This window comes from Mauremys mutica, chromosome 14, assembly GCF_020497125.1.
Source record: "Mauremys mutica isolate MM-2020 ecotype Southern chromosome 14, ASM2049712v1, whole genome shotgun sequence".
In the NCBI taxonomy this organism is placed as follows: domain Eukaryota; kingdom Metazoa; phylum Chordata; order Testudines; family Geoemydidae; genus Mauremys; species Mauremys mutica.
In genome coordinates, this window is record NC_059085.1 from 14,172,208 (window position 1) to 14,195,219 (window position 23,012).

The 23,012-nt window shown below is 42.5% G+C and overlaps 1 protein-coding gene and 1 long non-coding RNA gene across 4 annotated transcripts in view; one reads left to right on the forward strand and one right to left on the reverse strand.

Moving 5' to 3' along the window:
• SMPD3 (sphingomyelin phosphodiesterase 3) overlaps positions 1–23,012 on the reverse strand; it is a 258,319-nt gene that overhangs the window by 212,702 nt on the left and 22,605 nt on the right. Inside the window, exon 1 of one of the 3 annotated variants that reach the window (XM_044987096.1) lies at positions 16,343–16,360. The exons of 1 other annotated variant lie outside the window; for it this stretch is intronic. The gene's annotated coding sequence lies outside the window, so the exon portion shown is untranslated. Of the gene's footprint in view, positions 1–15,405; positions 15,536–16,342; positions 16,361–23,012 lie in introns of those variants that run through there. One more of the 3 variants, XM_044987093.1, reaches the window with a different exon arrangement.
• The window catches only part of LOC123349212, a 152,302-nt gene continuing 144,868 nt past the window's right edge, over positions 15,579–23,012 (forward strand). The window contains exons 1-2 of the long non-coding RNA XR_006573413.1: positions 15,579–15,806; positions 18,829–18,925. This is a non-coding gene — a long non-coding RNA (uncharacterized LOC123349212). The remainder of the gene's footprint in view (positions 15,807–18,828; positions 18,926–23,012) is intronic.

The window sequence follows — 23,012 nt, forward strand, 5'->3', positions numbered from 1 at the left end:
TTCAGTATTAGAACATCCATCTTACTCAAACAATGAATTATTTTTCTCATTCTGCAGGTGTTTTTCAGACTTCCATTCTCAGTCCTCAAAGTTAAACATGCTTTAGCAAGACAGAATGTTTAATCATAGTCTATGCAACTAACTTCCAATCAGTCCAATATCACTTAAATCAGAAAGCACTACACATTTGTTCAAATCTGGTCTATTGATGCATGCAGGGAATGTGGGAATTAACATGCTAGTCTGACAGAGTACTTGCAACAGCTTAATAAATGTTGGGGTGATAATATAAAGCATACCTTGCCAGATAAATGAGAAGTATTTGTCATATTTTTTTTAATCCACAGGACACAGTCTTTAAAAAGAATCAATTATGTTAGATTATGCGAAGAGCTTGATCCATAGAAAATGCCTTATGTACCACTTGTTTAAAGAATTGTCATGTTGACAGGGCAGAATATACTTCATAGTAACATCTTTAAAATGGTGACAATTGGAGAACTACATGCGATATGGAAAAAATCTTACCTAAAGAGACAAAGATGTACAAGTGAGAGATGCATAAGGGGGGCATTAAAGAGGGGATGCTAAAGAAGGGGCACAGGCAAAGGAATGTAGTAGTCCAGAACTGTGTTTAAATGTTGGCTTGTTTTTATATAACAAATGTATATGTTTTTGATAACATATAACTGACAAAATCAAATATACTTTAAAATAGTTTTAGTGAGTAGGCAAGTAGAATTTTGTAAGATTATAATTATCTACAAATTAATCCATGCCTATTTCCCTGGAAGACCATTAAAACCAATACCAAACAGAACAGTAAGGAGTAGAACCCAATGATATGCCTATTTTCAAAATACATATTTAGCAAAAATACCACCCTGTGTGTTTGCTATAGCCAAGGATAAAAATATGCAAAAGAACATGCCAGACAGCCAATACCATCATACAACAAATGCTTCAGTGCACATTTCCACTACAAAAAACCCACACCATGTAGCACTGCCAAGAAAAACATTTCTGATGTAACATCAGCATAGGAAATCCGTCCAAGATAACCAGTAACCTGAGAATAATGTGCCAAGATACAGTGAATACAGTCCTTAAAACTTCACCCAGCAGCTGCATGAAAGGGAAAGTAAAAATAAACCAGCTCATGTGCAAGTTTCCTTGAAGTGATTCCCTCACCCAGCTCAGAACTGTCATTGCTACTTGTATTTTAGGCCATTCATGCAGGTGTTATCACAGAAACTAGACTTTATTAGGTATGAATGCAGGTTTTAGTGCAAAGTTCACGAACACACTTGCATATTCTTTTCTCATGGTACCAGTCCTGGAACCTTAAAAATCCCACCTGTTTCAAAGGAAAGGAATGTGGTTTATACAGGAAAACACTGAGCATAATTCACCTTGCAGAGTACATGGACTATTAAGGACTTTTTTTGCACATGTACTCTCTCTTTCTATTCTGATCAAGAGAGCTCGGAGTCAAGAGTACCTGGGAAAGGCTCGTTCAATACAATATGGGAATATGGATAACAGGTTGGATGTGGTTTGTGAGGTTTCTGTTCTCCACAGCCCAGGAGAGACTGGCTATTTTTACTGTCTTGCAATCTGGAGGAAAAGGAAAGTATCAATATAAATGTTTAATGGTACTTGTTAGTCTTAATTTGAAATTCTCTGAAGTTACTTTGATGTGAAGTCTAAAAATACTTTGAATGTATAATTTTAAATATTGACAATATTTCTTTTGAATTTGCACTGGCATCAAAGATTGTTACCTATCTCTGGCTTAGTCTCTGCCTCTCATTACATTTGGAATCTCTTTAGACAATATCGTAAGTGAACTCATGTCTTGGCGGTCCTAAACCAGTGTCTGAGTATGATGCTAAGGAGTACTGGTGTGATGGCAGTGCCTCTCTGGTGGGATGCAAAACCAAGGTCTGAAACACCTGTGGACTTCATGGCATTTTTAGAGTGTAATAGTACTCAAACTAGTCTGTCAGGTAATTAACCTTTTTGTAATCAAATGTGGTTTAATCTGAGTGGAGTTCATTTCTTATTCTGCCTTCTCCTTGAAGTTGTTCACATTTCCTCTCAACTTCTGAAGTCCCTTCTCCCTTCACTGAGATGGCTGTTGAAGATGAGGGCAGATTTCCCCTTCTCTTCCCCCCTCTCCCAGGGTGCCTGGATGCAGCACTTCTGATGCTGCTCTGTAAGTGTGGGGCTGGATTTCTTTTGCATTCTGTCATCTGCCTACCAATATGTCCCTCAGGAATGCCTACACTGCAGCTGGGAGTGAGCCTACCAACCCAGACTCACACTAGCAGGCCTCAAGCTAGCACTTTAGAAATAGTTGTGGATGTTGCAGCTCTGGCAGAGCCTTGTGTTTTTCACCTGAGCTCAAGCCCATCCAACCCCCAAGGTTTTAGCATGGGTGGCTACATGAGAGACTGCAGTGGCAGCTCTGTGGAAGAAATATTTTAGCTGCAATCAATCAGCTGATGGCCAAAAGATCATATCAGCCTTACAACCCCTCTCCCAAATCCCAAAATAAAATCAAGGCCCCTGTGGCTTGTAGAAAAGTGGCACAAAGATGTGCAGTCATTGTCTGGCCTCCAGCAGCCATGAAGCTGTTAATTATCACTTGTCATAGTGCAACACTCTGCCCTCCCATGCCTGGTCAACTAGAGACCAGGAGGAGAACAGGGTCTGAACTGGAAAGTTTGAAAGTAGATCTGAACTTAAGCAAAATGAGGGCATTTAAAATCCTAGTGAGTGGATCTGGGGTTTTGGTTTGTGCCCCACCTACATCTAAAAGATAGGTGAGCAGCAGCAAGCTACTTTTTCCAAATGAGATTACTATAATCTTAGCTTCTTTAAATGAGGCCAAAGGAGGTAAAATGGGATCCTGTGATTAAAAGTATCTTTTCAGACTCAATCTTTTTAAAGTAACTCTTTAAAAGAGTTCAATATGTATGTGAATTATAACTTGGGTTTACCAATATGTATTTAGAATTCCATAAGCAGGTTACTTTTGCGGCTGTTATTGCTTAACTAGATAGTGGTTGAGTTACTCAAAAGGGCTTCTCCAATTATTGTGCCACATTAGAGAAAAAAATCATCATCTATTCATTTGCTCAGCTAGCAGATTTGAGGAACCGTGGTACATAAACCCTGAAATTATAAGGCAGTAGTAAAATATACAAACCAAGCCAGTGCCTTTTTAGTAAGCAAGACAGCAATTTATCTTCACTACTGACTACAGTAAATACAAGACAAAGTTCTGTCCTATACAAACTGCTCAGAAAAACCTTAAATTATCAGAGGAGCTCTCAAGACACTTTTTCTAGGATTTGTACTGCATTAGTGGTATTTGTAGCTATATTTCCCCAGCAGACTGATATAGGGTGTGGCCCTTGATGATGATGATCTGATTTAAATCATAGAAATGTAGAGCTGGAAGGGACCATCTAATCCATCCCCCTTGCTAAGGCAAGAGCAATTATACCTAAACCATCCCTGGCAGGTGTTTGTCTAACTTGTTCTTTAAAACCTTCAAATATGGGGATTATACAACCTCTCTTGATACCCAATTCCTATACTTTAACTATCCTTATAGTTAGGAAGATTTTCCTATCTAACCTAAATCTCCCTGGCTGCAGATTAAGGCATTACTTCTTGTCCCACCTTCAGCAGACATTAACAACAGTTGCTCACCATCCTCTTTATAACAGCCCTTAACGTATTTGAAGACTATCAGGTCCCCACTCTGTCTTCTTTTCTGAAGACTAAACATGCCCAGGTTTTTTAACCTTTCCTCATAGGTCACAATTTCTAAACCTTTTATCATTTTGTTGCTATACTCTGAACTCCCTCCAATTTATCTAAATCTTTCATATATATATATATATATACATACACACACACACATATACACATTCTCTCTCTCTCTGTATGTGTATATAAGTGTGTGTGTGTGTGTATATATGTATATATATATATATATAAGTGTGTGTGTGTGTATATATATGTATATATATATATATATATATATATACACACACACACACACACACACACACACTTATATACATATACACACATACAGAGAGAGAGAGTCCTGGTTTACGCTAGTGTAACTGATCACAATCTGTTTCTCTTTTTTTGATAGGTTATTAGTGGAGTGAGGAAACAGTTGATTAAATTGTCTGCAGAATATCCAAATACTTTTTTGAATGCATTTGTTGGAAATTAGACTAAGATTTTAGAGCAGCTTATTTTATGCCTTACTGTTTGCAATGTAAGCTATGTTGCTGTTGGTCACATTTCTGTTTGGATAAGTAAATCGGGCTTCTGATGAGCATGTTTGCAGAAAAGGCATTTCACAGCTTGCTTTCTATACATTTTGTAGTGTACATGCTTAACACTTGTGCTAGTATCTCATATCTTTGCAGAATTAAGACACAAATGGGGCATTATCACAGTTGAAGTGAAGTTTAGGAATTCACATGAAAATTCAGAATTTTGTAGCAATCACAGAGCTCTGCTCAATACACCCAATCCAATTTTTTAATGAATATAGAAAGTTGGACCATTTTAACACTTTTATTCCATTGCTTTCAGCAAAAATGAGACTTAATAAATCCCAACTTGTACATGGTTCACTGTGGCAATTTCACTGTTTAAACTGATTGTTTTAAAGTGTTTGGCAGGTGTGAAGCACTTTCTCTAGCACGAAGCGGTCCCAGACAAACCCTGCCTTGTATCTGCAGTCATCTCATCATCTCCTTGTGCGGCTACTGTGTATTCATAGCATGATCCCAGGGGGAAACGTGCCTGTATTGTCATCCTTGTTAACCCAGGGCCACACTCAAGCAGTGTTTCAGATCCTTGTGAGTCTATTTTTTTGTGATGTAGTCATTTTAAACAAAAGCTTTCAGGCAAAAAACCCAGCAGTTTAAAAGGCAACATGCTGGAAGTCCTGAAATTACTATACTTTAAAAATTTGATTAAAAAGATGAGCAAAATTAAGTTTATACTGGTTTTGCTATAGATACTACTTGCAAATATTAGGAAGCATTGCTCTGTATTTAATGGATTTTCCCATTTAAACTTGATTGAGATTTTGCAGTATGCCAATATATTGTTAGGCTATGGTAAGCTTTGATATATATATACTGTGTACTAGTACTGTGCAAAACTGCAGCTCCTACTTCTACTGTGTAAGGATGTTCTTTGGTTTTATTTCTCCAGCCATTTGGGAAATGGTATTGGGATCCGGTAAATGTAAAATTAAAAGCAAAAAACTTAACCAATACTGCAATTTTTTCCAGATCACAATTATACAAAGCTACCAAAATCCATAAAGTATGAGAAAATTACCTGAAAAAAAAAACTCACCAAGTCTCACATTTTTATATGTTTAAACACCATTATAAAGGCTGGAGGTGAAGTGGGGTTTGGGCTGGAGGCTGACATTTCGCGACACCCCCCCCCATGTAATAACCTAGCGGCCCCAAAGGGTCCCGACCCCCAGTTTGAGAACCCCTGCTCTAGTCCATTGCCCTTTACACCTAGAAGAACTTCTGTGGAAGCCAACACAGCCTGTCATTTGATGCCAATGGAAGTTATATGCTTAGATTGAGAATAGCTGTACATTGTCTTCATTATGGCCCGATCCTGCAAAGACTTAAGCATGTATCTAAATTTTATATATTGAGTAGTGCCTACAGACTTCTGTATGGCTAGTCACAGCGTGTCAAATTAAGCATGTGCTCAAGTCTCTGCAGGACTGGGGCCTATGCTAAGAATATTGCTTTTATATACATTTAAATTGCAATTCAGGTTACAGGTGAGAGGAAACTATGATGCCTGTCTAGTTTAGTCCTCCTTTGAATTAGTAGCAGCACTCCACAACCTTCTCCTCAATACTCTGTCTAGGTCATTTCTTAAAACTATTCAGACCATTCCTCCTCTTATCCTTGGCAATATGAATGGCTCTGAAAGAGATTGTCTCTATTCCTTCACTGTCTTTCCCTTTCTGTATGTAAGCTGGTATATACCCTTGTTCTTTTAATTTGACGATAGCTGAAATAGCCTTGTAGAAACTTTCTATTCCCAACAAGCTTTTTTAATACTTCAGTGAACCCACCATTCAACCTCATTTGTAAAGAATCCAGTTCTAGTTTTCTTTTACCATATTACAAAGGTAAGATTCTTGAATCCCTCTATTACTGTTTACTCTCTGGTTATTCCCTCTCTAACAGTTTTTATAATTAAGGGAATCTGAGCAGCTCACAGTACTTGCAATAGAGTCTCATTCTTTCCATGTGAACTGCTGTACAATGTCCTTTAATGGTGGCAAAGGGTCTCAGGCAGGCCCTGCGCATGGGGGTAGAAGGAGGCCTCAGGCTGGCCCCGCATGGGCAGATGGCAGGAGGACTTGGGCTGCCCCAAGCACCGGGGAGGGGCAAGGGGAGCTGGCATGGTGCGGAGAAGAGGGAAGCCTCCGGCCGGCCCCACATGTGCAGGAGGCAGGAAGGGCTTAGGCCAGCCCCAGGCAGGGGGTGGGGGGTGGGGGAAAATGGATGACCTCAGGTCAGCCCCCTGGGATGTCCCATTTTCCCTGGAGAAAATATGGGCACCCTAATGCGCTGGTATTTTATGGCTACTGGTTAAGTCTGACGTAAGCCAGACATGCTGTATGCTACACATCTAGCCTAGGCTCCTCTCATTACATGACACATGCACACACTCATTTGGTGTCTGAATTTTTTTTTAAAATAGAAATTTACTGTTTTGAGTAGATTCTGACTAACCTACAGACTGTTACCACTCAAAGGAGTAGACAGCCAATTGAGTTAAGAGTAGGACAAATTTTGATCCATTCGACCTCTTTGCCCACTGTTTTTTGCCATTTTGTACTGTAACTACACTAATTCTAGAGCATTTCTCATCCAAAGGTCTCAAAGCATTTTAGTTAATTGATCAGAGGGGTAGCCATGGTAGTCTGGATCTGTAAAAAGTGGCAGAGTGTCCTGTGGCACCTTATAGACTAACAGAAGTATTGGAGCATAAGCTTTCATGGGTGAATACCCATGTCTGTGTCTGATGAAGTGGGTATTCACCCATGAAAGCTTATGCTCCAATACTTCTGTTAGTCTATAAGGTGCCACAGGACACTCTGCCACTTAGTTAATTGAGTTACTTCACCTCTGCAAGTGAGGTCAGTATTGTCCTATTTTTACTCCTGGGAGAATTATGCACTACTGCATGGGTGCATAATTAATGAGCCAGGCATATTTAATTTTTTGAGCAAAAAAAAGAAAAAAAAAAGCTTCCGCTGAAATGTTGTGGCAGTTCTGTCTTTTGCCCACCAGAGGGTGCTGTGGTGACAGAACAGAGCAGCAGCTCCCAGCCAGCTAGGGAAGAGAAAGATCCTGCCTTCTTCACAGTGCCTGTCAGGCCAGATCAGGAGACAGGGGTTATAGGAAGACAGACAGCGTGCGGTGCTGGGAGGGGTGGTGTCAGACAGGGGCTCATAAGGGCTAGTGAGGGAGGACAGACTAGAACAGGGGCTCAATTGGAGCGGAGGCACAGGGCCAGGGGGAGGGAGGGAGGTGCAGGGCCACATGGTGATGGGGGAGGGGGTGCAGAGCTACATAGGGACAGAGGCTGGCTGACTGGTGGCACAAAGATACATTGGAAGGGAGTACAGGGACACATAGGGACCAGGGAGTGGCTGGGTGGGGGCACAGAGCCACATGGGGAGGGGGTACAAAGCCACATAGGGACAGGGAGAGGGACACCTGTGGACAGGGAGTGCAAGATGCATGGAGGTGCAGGAACACATGGGGACAAGGGCAGATGTGCCTGACTGAATGGAAGAGGCTAGGGGTCAGGCAGAGTCTGCATGGGGGAAACTCCCTAATAATCCCTCCCCACCCAAAACACACACACTTGTTCCATACTTTCCCCACCCATACCCAACAACCCTCCAAGTTCACACCCAGGCTCCTTCTTAGCAATTTACTTCCCTCTCCCTCAGCTCCTCTGTTGCCCCTGACTCCCCCAAGCCTTTGCACTGCTTCTGAGGGGTCTGGGAAATATGGTTCTGTATTGTAGTTTAAATGAATTATTATTCAGAATTCTGTATTAATATGCCTAGTAAGGAATCTATTTGTAAAAAACCATTTCCTGAATGTGTCCCGATGTAGCTCTGTGTGTGTGCGTGCGCATACACACACACACCCCATCACCATGTGGCCCCGTGCCTCCACTCCCATTCAGACATACTTGCCGACAGGTATTTTGAAATAAATGACCAAAAATAATTGAAATTGAATTGGTATGATCTGCATATTTTGTCAAAATAACATAATTTTACAATATTGGGCACAGAAATTTTACATTTTTGTTGCAGAATTCCTCCATGAGTATATTTTCAAGGCAGGACTCTTAGAGGATTAGGCCAAACTTTCCAAGAATGGCCACTAATTTTGGATGGTTTGTTTTTAGGTACTCCTTTTCTGACATCTTGGGCCCCAGTGTGCAGAGGCAATGAGCACTTATAACTACATTTAAGTTAATGGAAGCTGGGGATATTCAGTATATTTGAAGAGTCCAGTGCAACATGTTTCAGGCTGGGTATGGAAGACAGTGGCAGCTTTTGAAAACTCTGGCAAGCTGCTTACCAACAGTGAATGAGGGGTAAAGGTGGAAATAGAACCTGCTATAAACACTTGATACCACTTCGTCTGAAGAGAAGTGGAAAATTGAATTGGAAAATGTTTTATTGAATAGGTTGCTTTGCACAGCTGTCATGAAAAGTTACCAGCCCAGGCACAGCATTACACCAACTAAATGAAGTTGAGTGACTGAATACAAAATAATGCTTAACACCAAACTTCCTAGGCTGACAAACAGAGGGACTAATAATTACACAGGCAGGGACTTTGGGGATGCTGCCAGAGCATCCCCTCCTGTACAGCATACTGAAGTCAGTTACATACTAAGCCTTAGAATTTTGGCCTAAGAGTCAGGCTCTCATTTCTCAGGCCCTCAAGTCTTCGCTATAACATTTTGCAGGTGATATTGTCAAGTTGCACAGCGACCCTGCAATAACTTGATCCTGCTTAATTTAGCTCAATAGGAATCTTACCGTTCACTTCATTAGGACCAAGAGAGAGCTTTGTTACTGACGAACAGACAGGTCATATCCAGGCAGGCCTCAAAAGGAGAGTTAAAAGGGGAATTCTTGAGTGAAACCACTCCTAGATTCACCAAAATCAGGTGTTTTCCTGATTGGTAAAAACAATGCCAATTTTCCTCCCAAATGGCAGAAAAACTGGGGTAAGATTAAGTATAGAGAAGCAAGTGTCAGACTTTTCAATTTCCATTTAGGGACTGTCCTGTTCTTGGACACACTGTCTCCAGATGGCTGCCTCAATATCTCCCAGAAACTTCTAACCATCCAAGATAAAGTTACCACATAAGTCATTTTTTTAAGATACCACTCCATTGTGTGCTCAAGTTATAGGCTGTTTCTTGTACCAGTGATTGTCTGATCTAGCTATAACTTGACCTTTTCCCAGAAGTTGTGAAGACTAACACATAGTTCATTGAAGTATATTTATATTATATTTATATACACATACATATATATATATACACACACACACACACAGTCTTATTCTTGATTTTGCCAGAGAGTTTGCAACATCATCAAATACGTATAGTCTACTAAGAACTGCTGAGTCAGCCAGAGTGATCCAGTTGATAACGTTGCACCACATGTCATGTAGTGAGTTCCTAGATACTTGCAAATACATGAATCTCTGGGATGTGTCCACAGGTGGCACCAGGTAGGGTCAAGGTGTGCACCTCTTTGCGTGTTGATAGAAAGTTTCAGAGCATGATGTGCTGGGATGTTTTTGTCCATCCTGTTGACATGGCTGAAGAACATGTAACACCACTTTTGAATATAATAAGCAACTGAAGAAAGGCTAGATTTTTGCAACCGTGACATTGGCAGACCAGGTGCCAGCTCATGCCAAGGCTCCTAGGCCTCACTGAACACTGACAAATGCATATAGGTAAACCAATCTGACTCACCTGTGTGTTAACATTATTTTAATGATGCTAAAGTTATAAGAATGTGTTTAGACTTTATGAAATGCTTGTAAGTTGCTGCATGCACTAATTTCAGTTATAATATCTGTATCCTATGTTAAGATATTTAAATGTTTCCTTTGTATCTATAAAATATAGTAGCAGCTACTATCACCTTTTGGAACCTAAGACTAGTTTATTTATGTGTGTAGGTTTTATCTGCTTTAGCCTTTTAAATAACTCATTTCTTTTTCCTGATTAATATATTTTTAGTTAATTTATTACAGGATTGGCTATAAGCATTTACTCCTAGCGGAATTCTGCTCCAAAAAATTAAAAAAATTCTGCACATTTGTCAATATAATCATGCCAGTTTCAATTATTTTGGTAATTTATTTAAAAAATACCTGTCAGCAAGTATGGCTATAACAATATGGACAACAAAAAGATTCCCCCAGGAGTAGAGAGTTAAAGAAAGCTCTGCAACAACCCAGCTCCTGTTTCTGTTATGCTTTAATTGGGCACCTCAGTCTGGGTGTGTCACACATGCCAGCTGGGCACATCTTGGGGGAAAACTCTGCCCCTCTGATCTTTAGTTCATTTTTTTATTTGCTCTGCCCCTGTAGGGTTACCATATAGAGGTTCCCAAATAGAGGATACTGCCAGGGAGGAGGGGCAGAGGGGGAGTAAGTTGGGGGGGGGGAATGCTGGAAGGGATATGTGAGTGGTGGTGGAGGGGTGTGTGCGTACTGGGAGGGGGCATGTGGGGGGGGGGGGTAAAGGAGGCTGCACAGGGCCCCCTCTGGACCAAACACTCTCCCCCACTTTCCCCAGAGCCCAGCCACAGGACCAGACATCCAGCCCAGACACAAACACCTCCCTCCCATCCAGAGCTGAGCTGTGGGGCCAAACACCTGCACCCCCAGAGATCCAGGAGGAGAAACAGCCTGATGCTGGTCAGACTGGGCTTGTATGGAGTTTCCTGCACACCACTTCCTTCCTTCAGGATGTGCTGGGCAGCTACCGGGAACCCTCCAGCTCCCCCTTTCCTTCCCCCCCTTGGCAGTGTCCTCTATTTGTGACCTGGGGAGCCGAGCTCTGTCAGGTCCGGCAGCTCCTAGTGGTGGCCAGCAGCTCTGCGGCACCAATTCTGAAGGGAAAAAATAAAATGTGTGCAAAACATTAATTGTGCATAAATTCTGCATTCAGCAGTGGCACAGAATTCCACCAGGAGTAATGCATTGTCTTGGGTAAGAGACCAGGGATAAGTGACTGGTCTTTTGGGACTGGGAGTAACCTGAATATATTTACACCAAAAATCACAAAGGACCATCTATCACAAAGGCAGGCTTGCCTGGGTGGCAAGAGCATCCATCTGTGTCACGGGACTATCTGTGACTTCATGTTAAGGCGGTTATAGTGCTTGGAGAGTTCATACTTGGTCGGTGAAATCCAATTACAGAACATACAACCAGTTTGGGATTTGTGCACTGTTCCTTGACAGTCTGCCCTGGGACTGGCACTCATGCTTGTGAGCTACTCTAGACGGCCTGACAGCAATAACTGACATCTCAAGTCAAACCACTTTATACTCAAGACTTGGCGCTGACAGCGCATAAACCAATGCCTCTAGCCACTCAAAGTCTGCCAGTAAAAGAGTCTAGGTTTATAACCATACTTTATAATCCCAAAGTTAGTGTTCTTGATTTAGAACCCATTCCCACAAATGTTACTGAAAATACTGCTTACTACCTTGAATAGTCCCAATGAGATTACTCCTGTTAAAATCAACAGGATCTCTTCCCCAAGAGTAAGCCCTGTGCTCAGTAGTAAGTGTTTGGTGAACTGAGCCTTTAATTTCTTGAAGGGAGAATTGTGTAATACACTAACAATAAGAACATTTACAGCAGATAAGAAGAAAGTTCTAATTATAGTTAATGCAAAACATACTGCTAAATTGAGGTGGACAGGTGGTACAATAAATGGAGTTATTTGCCTCTTCTCTTTCAGAACTAAATAAATTACATTCACTATATGCAGCCACCCCCAGGAAGGTAGGGAACAGTAAAATCCTCTGCTTAAACACAAGATACTGAGTGACCTATTGCAGTACTTATTTGGTTCTGTTCAGCAGCCAAGTAAATATGCTTTTCAGTCACTTTTTTTAGTAGTACTAGCAACTGAGAAATACTGAATCACTGGTTTCCAACAGCATTTGTGCACACTTTATACTGAGCCTGTTCATAAGGATGTACAGTATTAATCAACACTGCTATTTCCTAGCTACATACCCTGATTAACTGTAATAAATGGGACATCATTTTAAAGATATTTCTCTTTGGTTCTGGCACATTTAGTGTCTGGAAAAAACAAACAAAAAAAAACAACAGCAGCTTTTACATAACTTAAGTCCAAAAGAAATATTTCCATGACTTCAGTAGTCCAATACAAAAAGCTTTGTTTAAATAAACATTTCTCTCCAGTGTTTGCAACTTAACTTTCCTGCATAATGCTAGTTAGTGCATGAGAACTGGAAAGGGACATTAACGGAAACAGAATCTGCATGCAAGATGGATGCTGACTAGTTATTGTCCAGGCTGAGAGAAATGTAGATAAACTACAGAAATAATGAACAGTTACTTGTGCAATATATGCTTTGTTTTAGTTAACTGGGGACAGCATAGGTAAGGAAGCTTATTTTTAAAATATCCTTGGCCCTATTAAGATAACTTTGCATTGGCTTCGGTACCACAAAGCAGCCGTAAAGCTGTTCTAAATGGCCAGATAAGGAAAGCTTAAGAGTTAGAGCAAGTTGAGCTGCCTTTATGTCACTCTTCAATTCTCAGTGTAGGAAATGTTTCTTGGGAAAGGGTGTGGCCAGCACATGTGTTGCTTAGCTGAACATCAGCTATTTTAATGGCCCCTCCGAGGCTATTCAGCAGTGAGTTAGAGGAGGGATCTGAAGTGGCCCCAGAACCTCCCATATAAGCAGCCACCTTTGTCCCATGATCCAAGAAGGGAGACCTATTTTTAACTTGACCGCTTCCTTTTAAATTAGAGGTAAATAATGACATTTCAATATTCAGATATGAATCAATTTAGTCAGGGAGAAGACACTGTTACCACCATTGAGTAAACAAGCCAGATCAGTTAAGAGCCAAGTGACAGACCTCACAATCTGCTCCCTTTAATGAAACCATATGAGAAAATTCAGCAGCATGGCAATCATAAATGGTTAATCACAATCCACAGAGTTTCCCCAATTACTGATGTAAAAAGTGTATTGGAAGGAAGAAGCAGTTATGGGGAATATGCATTATTTTTGCTGGAAGGGAACATAAAAGGCAGCCAAGAGTCTAACAATTTTACCTGTAGTAAGGTATACAGCTAAATCCACCCCTTTGGATCTTACATCTACTTGCAATTTTTAAAAATTGCACCTGATTTTAAAAGCATACTGCACAAAAGGAGCTTGATCCTGTGCTCCGTACACCGAAGATTGTCACAGAAGTCATGAGAGTTTTAGGTGTGCAAGCAATATAGTACAGAGCCCAAGATGTTGCATTTAGTTTTTTATGCAACAGAGATCATAAATCTTTTATAAGCCATTTATACAATGGGCTTAAAAGAAAGCAAAATGTTAACAATGTTATAACATGCAATGGCTCTATTGGACTTATTATGAAGTGTGATTAACTAGTCTTTCTGCGTGATAAAAAAGGAACCCACTTCAACTAGTTTTACCCTGCATGCTGTACTAAGTTCCCGCCAAACTGAATTACATTAACTCCAGGCACTTGGCAGGCTCGTGCATATAAGGCTTATTAGACATAAACTAAATTCTTCTAGAATTTAAATATTACACCACCACTTATGTGGACATTAAAATCACAAGTGCATCAAAAATGGCTGACTCTCAGTCAATAATGAAAAGAAATACAGCAAAAAATCTTTACTTGGAATATGCTGCCTTTAATAAGATAGAAACTAAGACTAGGTACATCTATTTGCCTTTAAAATAAATGGAACTGCATTACTATTCCCAGTAACTGTTTATATTACTTGTTTCTGGAACAATACATTAGAGTAATACCAAAAAAAAAATCTACTTTACTCACAAATCCCTTCTTACTATAGTGGAAGCAGAATGTGAAGAGTGCAGAACATATGTCAGTGTGCTAACTGAACTGCATTTGGTTCTCTCAAACTAAGCAATGCATTCCCTCTCAGTTTGCATCTTCCCCCTGCTGAAGTCAACACAGAAAACATTTGCATGCTTTTTGTCTTGCTGGAAGAACAATCCTGGATTGAACTTCATTCTCATTATCCACACCCAAAATAATCACTTCATTGTGCCAACCTCTTATTTCAGCATCTGTGAAATAACTAAAGCAACCATAATCCCCAAGCAGAAGAATAAGGAGATATCCTCAATCTACTACACCTACTATGACTGGTCTGGGACAAAGCATATGATTTGTTGAGTTTATAAACCACTGCTCCTTTGAGATACAAGCCACTGTATAAAGAAAGAGTTAAAGGCACACCATGCTTTATTATGCATGTTCAATATTCACATTCGACTCCCTTTCCACCACCCAACACCATCTGAGGAAGCCTGAAGCATCAGGCAGAGAAGCACAATGGATGTCAGCAAAATTAATTCACCAAATAGGTAACCTGACATTTGGCCTTAAATATATTTGAGATTTCTTCCTCCCTCCCCTTTCTGATGCATATTCATAAGAACTACATTCACCAGCCTGTCTCAGCCACTTGATGTAGCTAGCAACCACGACAGGAATGAATTAGAAATTACTGCAGTGGGCAAAAAATCATACAATCACTACCGATAATGGGGGTACACAAGGAAACCATTTTGCAACCTTTTACTATAGCATTAGGTTGTAGATAATCCTATATCACAAGTGCTACATTTCGTTCGTATGCTGCTTAACCGCGAATTCGCAAACATGGGTGCCCTGCAAACCCCACTTTACTGCACACATGTGAGGGTTTGCAGATGCAGCTAGAGCATAGGGTTTTTGCATATTTACATTCAACCTCTTCCTCCGTTCCCCCTCCCCCAGGAAATTAAAATAATGCAACTGCTTAAAAGCATATGGACTGTGCAGCTTTGTTCCCAGCGGTGCACGGCAAAATGCTCCCCTCAGAGAATCCACTCTTCTGTCGCAGGCTCCAAAGGCATCAAGAAATGCCCCCTTCGGACTTGAGCCTCACAGCCACATGCAGCACAAAGCCGCGAGGCGGGCGGGGCGGAGGATTTACCTGGCGTGCCCCCTCCCCCAAAAGCAAGTGGGGCGCTGAGGCTGCCGCATCCAAACCTCCGGGGCTGAGGGGCTGCTGGAGTCACTCACTGTGCCTGACGGAGGCGGCGGCGGCGATTTGATACTAGTCCCATCGCAGCCCGTGGCGGCGTCGAGGGGAAAGGGCAGCAGAACCGAAGCCTCCCTACGCGAGCGAGAGACTCAGCACCTGGGCGCTGAACAGCTCCACACAGACCCACGGGCGGAGCCAGCCTCGGAGCGCGCAGCCTATGGGCGCGCGCTGCGGCCGCTACCGCCGGCCCCCTCTCTCCGCCCCGCAGGCCTCAGCGGGCAGCGCCGCCTCGGGAGCCGAGCTGAGGAATTGACTCCACCGCCGGAGCTGCGGTTCGCGGATTGATTCGGGTACGACCGCGCTCCTTCCTTCCTTCCCCGGGCTGCTTAGCCAAAGGGAGCCGCCTCGCGTTTTTAGGCTTGAGGGAGGAACTACATCTCCCAGCAGCCTCCGCGGCCGAGCCGCTGGCCTCTGGGATGTGTAGTCCTTTGACTCGGGGAAGCTGGGTTAAGGGGTCCCTTGGCCTCGCTGGTACGTTCGGCCTGAGGGCGGGTAGGCGGAATAAGCGAGGGAGGGTTGTTAGCAGAGGCCCCGGGGCCAGGGCTGTCGCCTGAGTCGGGGACCATGCCTACATTTCCCAGCATGCCTGTCTGTGCGGCGGGAAGATGTCTGATCCTCGTGCCCGGGTAGCCGCTGGGTGAGGTAAATGGGCCGTTGAAGGCAGGCTCGTGCCTGGGACCAAGCCCGAGCCAATAGGAACAGGCTGGTACTACCGCTGCCTATTTCCTAGAGCCAGACTGTCCAGGCCACAGCACCCGGCTGCAGGGCGGCGAAGCCCTTCAGTTCACACCTCCCACCGGTGCCCAGGAACCCAAAGCGAAGCTACCTGCAGCTCCAGAGCCGGCTTCGGGGGTGCGTGTGCCAGGTCTCCCCTGCCTGGGCCCCTCTCGGCGTGGCCAGCTCTCCGGCGGCTCGCTGCAGCGGGTGTGTGATATAAAGGCCCCGCCCAGCTCCTCGGGCTGTGTGACAGAGTCTGAGCTTTTATTTGGGAAAGGGGAAGAAAACCGGAAGTTGCAGTCCTCGTTGTTGGGGAGGCGAGCTGAAAAAATGTGACAACCGCCCCCCCCTCCAAAGGCTCAGAAGGCAAATAAAACCATTTTTAAAATATAAGGCATTGGTTTTAAGCTAATTGAATGGGGCTGGTAATACTTCATAGACCCATAGAAAAGGAAGGGCCCTTGAGAGGTCATCTAGTCCAGTCCCCTGCACTCAAGGTGGGACTAAGTATTCTCTAGACCAGGGGTCTCAAACATGTGGCCCGCAGGGTTATTTCCTGTGGCCTGCGCCCCCTGGCCTACCTCCAGGCCAGGGGTGGGCAAACTACAGCGGCTTGCCCCCCCCTCGAGCCCCATGCCACTCCCTGAAGCAGCTGGCATCACATCCCTGCGGCCGTGACAGGGGAGGCAGAGGGCTCCCTGTGTTGCCCTGGTTCCAGGCACTGCCCCCCCCTCGCAGCTCCCATTGGCGGGGATCGGGGAACTGCAGCCAATGGGAGCTTTGGCGGAGGTACCTGGAGGCACGGCAAGCAGCACCAGAGCCCTGCAGCCCTTGGGGCAGGAGGGCCACAGGGACATGGTTGCAGCTGCTTGCCAGGGCATCCTGGCCCTGGTGTGCACTGCTGCCACCCAACTCCCTGCCCTGAGTCCCTTGCTGCACTCCACACCCCAACCCCCTGCCCTGAGCCCACTGCCTGCACTCCAACTCCCTGCCCTGAGCCCCCTGCCTAAACCCCAACCCTCTGCCACACCCTGCACCCCAATTCCCTGCCCTGAGCCTCCTGCACATCTCCTGCACTCCCTGCCTTGAGCCCCCACCACACCCCTCCTGCACCCTCTGGGGGCAGGGAGGGGGTGGAGTTGGGGTGGGGACTTTGGGGAAGGGGTTGGAATGGAGGCAGGGAAGGTGTGGGAAGAGGTGGGGCAGGGGTGAGGCCTCATGAAAGGGGTGGGCAGGGGGCAGCGAGGGGTATGTGTCAGTGATGCAGCCCTCGGGCCAATGAACTAGTCCTCATGTGGCCCTCATGGTTGTTTGAGACCCCTGATCTAGACCATCCCTGGCAATCCAGTGGGCAACCCAAGTGTTTGTCCAACCTGCTCTTAAAACTCCCCAATGATGGAGATTCCACAACCTCCCTAGGCAATTTATTCCAGTGCTTAACCACCCTAACAGGAAACTTTTCCTAATATCCAACCTAAACCGCCCTTGCTGCAGTTTAAGCCCATCGCTTCTTGTCCTATCCTCAGAGATTAAGAAGAACAATTCTTCTCCTTCCTCCTTGTAACAACCTTTTATGTACCTGAAAACTGTTATCATGTCCCCTCTCAGTCTTCTCTTCTCCAGACTAAACAAACACAGTTTTTTCAATCTTCCCTCAGAGGTCATGTTTTCTAGACCTTTAGTCATTTTTCAGTATTAATCAAAATGTTTGTGAAAGATTCTGCAAACTTAGCTGGAATTTAAAATTTATAACAAAAATTGTTCCAGGCTGAATTTTACTGGTTTGTAGATAAACATCACTAAATACTGACACTTATACAGTGCTTCCCAGGCCATTCCAAAGCACAGTGAGGATTGGTCCATAGCTGTTTTGCAACGGGGGAAACTGAGACAGAGTTGAAATGAGGCATAGAACCCAACATTCCTGCCAGACATACACATTCTACCCATTAGACTGCAAAAGAAAAGAATGGGGGGCTGTGCTTGGTACATACAATTTAAGGTCCCTAATTAATTAAAAATTAAATCAGGTTACAGTAGGGATTGAGGAGAGGAGGCTTGCATTTTTAAAGAAAAGGTTTTTTTCTTAAATTTCTTAATCCCCCAATATTGACCAAAACCAATGAAAATGTACTGAACAACTCATTTATTTCAACTCTTTGAACCTTAGGTTTGGCAAGTTTCAACGTGCATGTTACACGCTTTTTTTAGGTGTTAAAAGTAGTTTGTTTTATATTTAACTTAATTGTTTAGAAGAAGCAGGACCTGAAATGTATATGTCAAGTTGATATGCACTCCCCTGGTAAGACCATCTAAACTGCCTTATACCCACCTGCTACTCTTTTCTCTCAGGACCAAAGGAAGTTTTTCTAGTAATAGTACTGAAAATAAACTGAGATGCAGGAAATTATAGGATTAGTGCACTCAAGTAGGCAGCTTGTTTTCTTTATATTTTCCCAGCTACAGAAACTTCCTTTGGGTCTTGTTATCCTCTGCATAGACTACTCTGACACAGTGGGTCAGGAAAGTTTACTATGATTTCTTCCAGCACATAGGGACCACACTGACTCCCAATCTCTTCTTTCCTCTTTCCAGACTTATGTCAGGAATGGCTCCAGGAGTTCTGGTGGCAGTCTCCCCTGCTAGCACTGGACCAGTAAAGAAGGTGCATCCAGGGAGTCAGGCTAAGGAGGTGGATAAGTTAATGTTCCCTATACCGTTATATCTAATCAAGGGATTCTCAGACCTGGAGTGCAACATCAGGCTAGTCTATACAAACACTTAGTTTGTAGCAAGTTCGGATGTAAATGTAGTGCATGGCAGGTTAGTGAAAGGTAGTGTCCATGTGAACCCTGCTGCCGCACACTATGTTCTCTAGTGTGCTTTGATCTGTTTTGAAATGGGAGTAGATGAAGATGCAGTAGGGAACTTTTAGAGCATTGCAGCAGGGTCTACGCAGACATGTGGCAGAGTAGCTCATACCTGCATACCACCCTACTGCAGCTTGTGTACCATCAGTGGTATGCATACAGCAATCTATGAACTGTCTCAGTCCATTCTCACCTGACCAGTGTAGGATTACTCCCTAGACTATGTTTTCCAGTGCTTTGTCTGCTCAATTTGTAAAGGACTCATTTAGGCCAGATAATGTTTTGCTTTCTTGAATGCACAAGAAAGGGAAAATCTTTTCAGCATTATGCAGTTGTGATAATATGAATTAGGCAAGGTTAGAACAGTATTTACCTTATTGCTACTGAAATGTTAGTATTTTCAGTTGTTGCCCTGATTGTAAGGTAAATGTTCCACTTTTAATCCTGTTTACTGTATGATCTTACATATAGTCTCTTGAACTATAGTGAAGAGATATCAGATACGAGACGATCAGGAAAATAAGCAATTTATTTCCTCTACCTGTATCTCTTTCCTACCCAGTTCAACCAAGCAACAGTAGCAGCATATCTCATTTTCCTCTGTGCTCCTGCCCATAACAATGGAGTGAAATTGCAAGTTTTGTGTCAGGACCAACTTGCTGATTTTTGAGAATATGCCATAACTGAAACAGAGGCACTGGTGTAATTCTCCCAAAGGGGAATTTAAGAACATAATAGAGCAGGGGTGACAGGAGCATAGGAAAATAACATATTCCCATAAACCTTTCTGGAATTCAGGGCATGAGCTAAATCTCATTAATATCAATTGGAATCTTTTCATTCACTTCAATTGGTTTTGAATCCAGCCCTTAATCCTCTGGTTTAGGCACTGGGGGCCCATTAGGTCCCTTTCTCATCTGAAGCTTCTCTGCTGCAGTGGTAGTACTACTATGCTTTAGAAAGAAGAACAAACCAGGATACACAAGGAACGTATCCAAAACGTAGGCAACTTAAAGTTCATTCATTCAGCAAGACTGTTCCTATTGTTCTCCAATTAAAGGGTCTGGTGAGAACAGCCTTTATATATTACCAGGAGATACTTTGGCTCATCCAGAAACACTCCTAAACCTCAAACCCCAAAAGTGCTCTGAAATAGCACTGCACTGCAAATGTTTTCTGGGCACAGTTATGGAAGAACAAGCATTACTTTAATTCCAGATTCCTAAAAAAAAAATTCTACTAGGAACAGCTTTGAAAATGGAATAAGGTCTGCTCAGGATGAGTATGCAACTATGGGCTTGCATATGGTTTGTTAGAGATTATCATGGTTCATGAAAGTGGAATGGCCTTATCAAATCAAATATAAAGTGTGTTTTAAGCTCTCCCTTAGGCAATATTCAGGCCTTCAAATAGGGCCAAGTAACTGAATTCATACATCCTGGCTGCTGCTGACAGCAGCTCAAGTGTATAGTTGCTGACAACAGTTCCTGCAAGCCAGTTACTCTCCTTTTTCCTTAGCACATGGTTGAGGAAATGAGAAGAACCCAGGCCCAATCTTAGTGAGAAGAAATAGCTCCCACCTCTGTGCCAGCAGCGCAGCCCTCCCGCATCCTCATGGAGAAGAGAGAAAAGGTTGTCTATTACGAGTAATTTAATATGTTGCTTGTTTTCAATTTGTTATACACCCAAATGCTATGTTGATGGGCGTAGAAAACATTAAAATAACCAGACCAGAAAGTCATTAATCATTCTATCTAATCACTTCCCAGGTCTGCTCCTTAGCATTTGCTTTTGTTAAATGAAAGAACTGCAGCTGCAGTGACTCATCCTCAGTAGCTCCAGTCTCTCAGCCTCAGTCAATTACAGCCAGAGCAATGTTGCACTTGTTGTCTTGCCAAAGAATAAACTGAGAAACATTGATTGACAGCAAATTAGAATATAGGAAGACCCCTTTGTTAGTAGAAGGGGTTACAGTATATTTGATATCTTAACAGCAAAGTAGACATTGTGCCAAATAATATAGCCAAAAAGGATGTTACATCAGAACGTGGAAAACTTTATTTTTAGTGTTCAGAGGTGCAGTATTAACAATATTTGAATATTTAATTCTCCAGAAACTGTAAATAAAAGTTAATGATCAGAGAGACTGGAGATGTAGTATGTACTCATACATATAAAGTAAAGCCTCTGTCCAAATGCCATAGGGAAACACTGAAAAGATGTAACCGTTTGGATAGTCTAAGTTATATGGGTGCGTATATATAATATATGGAGAGGATATCCACAGGATAAATTGCCAGGTCATGTGAAATATTTATTGTGGGTGCAGAGCAGAAAAGATTCAAACCTGGGATAGTGACAGGGATTTTTTTATACTTAAAAACATCATGATTTTAATATCTTACAGTCCTTCAAGGCTAGAAAAAAGAGCTTTATGCCATTACAAGGCGATAAGTCACTCTGACCCAGTATTTTATGTTTTAGTATAGAAAATTTTAAGTCCGTTTTAGAACACAGCTTGGATCTGCCTTCAAATACTCCAGTATTTAAGAGTAAACAGTTCCTAAAGTTGTTTTAATTTCTGCAGTGTACAAAGAATATACAAAATACATGATGGTATGGGGTGGTATAAAGATTTTATCAGCACTCAGATGAGGTGTCCTGTATAACTTACTATTAGCACTTGTGATTAAAGGCTTTTTCAACATGTCATTATGCCACACCACTATATTCTCTGTACACATGTAATAGTGTCTATAGCATAGTTCAGGGAAGAGTGCTAACTACACAGAAAAACAAGTACAGAATGGAGGAAGCAATTAGTCTTAGAATAGCAAGAAATGTTTTGTTATCAGGGATGACTAAGTCTAGAAGCAATAAGGAGCAAAATGAGTAGAGGGAACAGCTAGTAGAATTTTGCAAGGAAATAAGTCAAGCAATAGAGCTGGGAGGTGAGATTAGTTTAAAAAAAATCCAGCCTTTCCTTGTAATTCTTGAGGCTAGTGGTAACCCAAGCAGTTGATCAGTTTGTTTTAACAGAAAGTGATCATGGTTGCTGGAAGAGAAATGGGACACTACACAATAGGTCTAACTGCTCTTTATTATTTTGAAGCAGTCAGGAAAGCATTTGAAGGAAATGTACAGACATGGTTGGATGAAAATAGCAAAAAGAATGCATTATACACTCAGTTTCTGGAAATAAACGTTGAGTCTACTGCCTTAGGGCCCTATTTGGTCTCTGCTATGTAGGCAGAGTTCCCATTGGCTTCAGTGGGAGCTTTGCTTGCATGAAGGTGGCAGGATTGTTACCTTATGGGTGGTTCCTTTGAGCTGCAATTTGAATTATTTGTACACCTTCACAATATTAATATCCAGTGGATCAGAACTGACTCCCAGCTCCAGTAGCTAAAATGTAACATTTTCTAGCCTCTGTTAAACTCACTTAGGGCGTGTGTGAAGAATGAAAGGTTCTGGTTTGAGATTAGATAGGTAGTGGAAAGAAATCTGACATTGTAGAGAGGTCACCTAGGCCTCATTTACTGGGAGACAACTATCCTATGGACTAAAGGAAAGAAGATTACTAATGTTTACAGACTGTCCTGGTGACAGCAAGGAAGTGTTGAGGGCTAAGGCAGAAGTGCTTAGATCTTCCATTATTTGATTCATTGAATATATCTAAAAACATTAGGAGAGTAAAAGTGACTCAGGGAGTTAAACTAATGACCAAATGCAGACCTGGGTTAAGCAGGTCTGAATTTACTCATTTACCTCTAGTCTGAATGTGGCCCTGCAGTTCCACAGACTGGGTTGCCTGTGATGTGAAGTATTATGGTGCTCTTTAAAAGAAGCTTAGCTGTTAGAATTTCAAGTTGTAGTAGGAGTGGGGAGTTTATTCTGTGATGGTGTTCC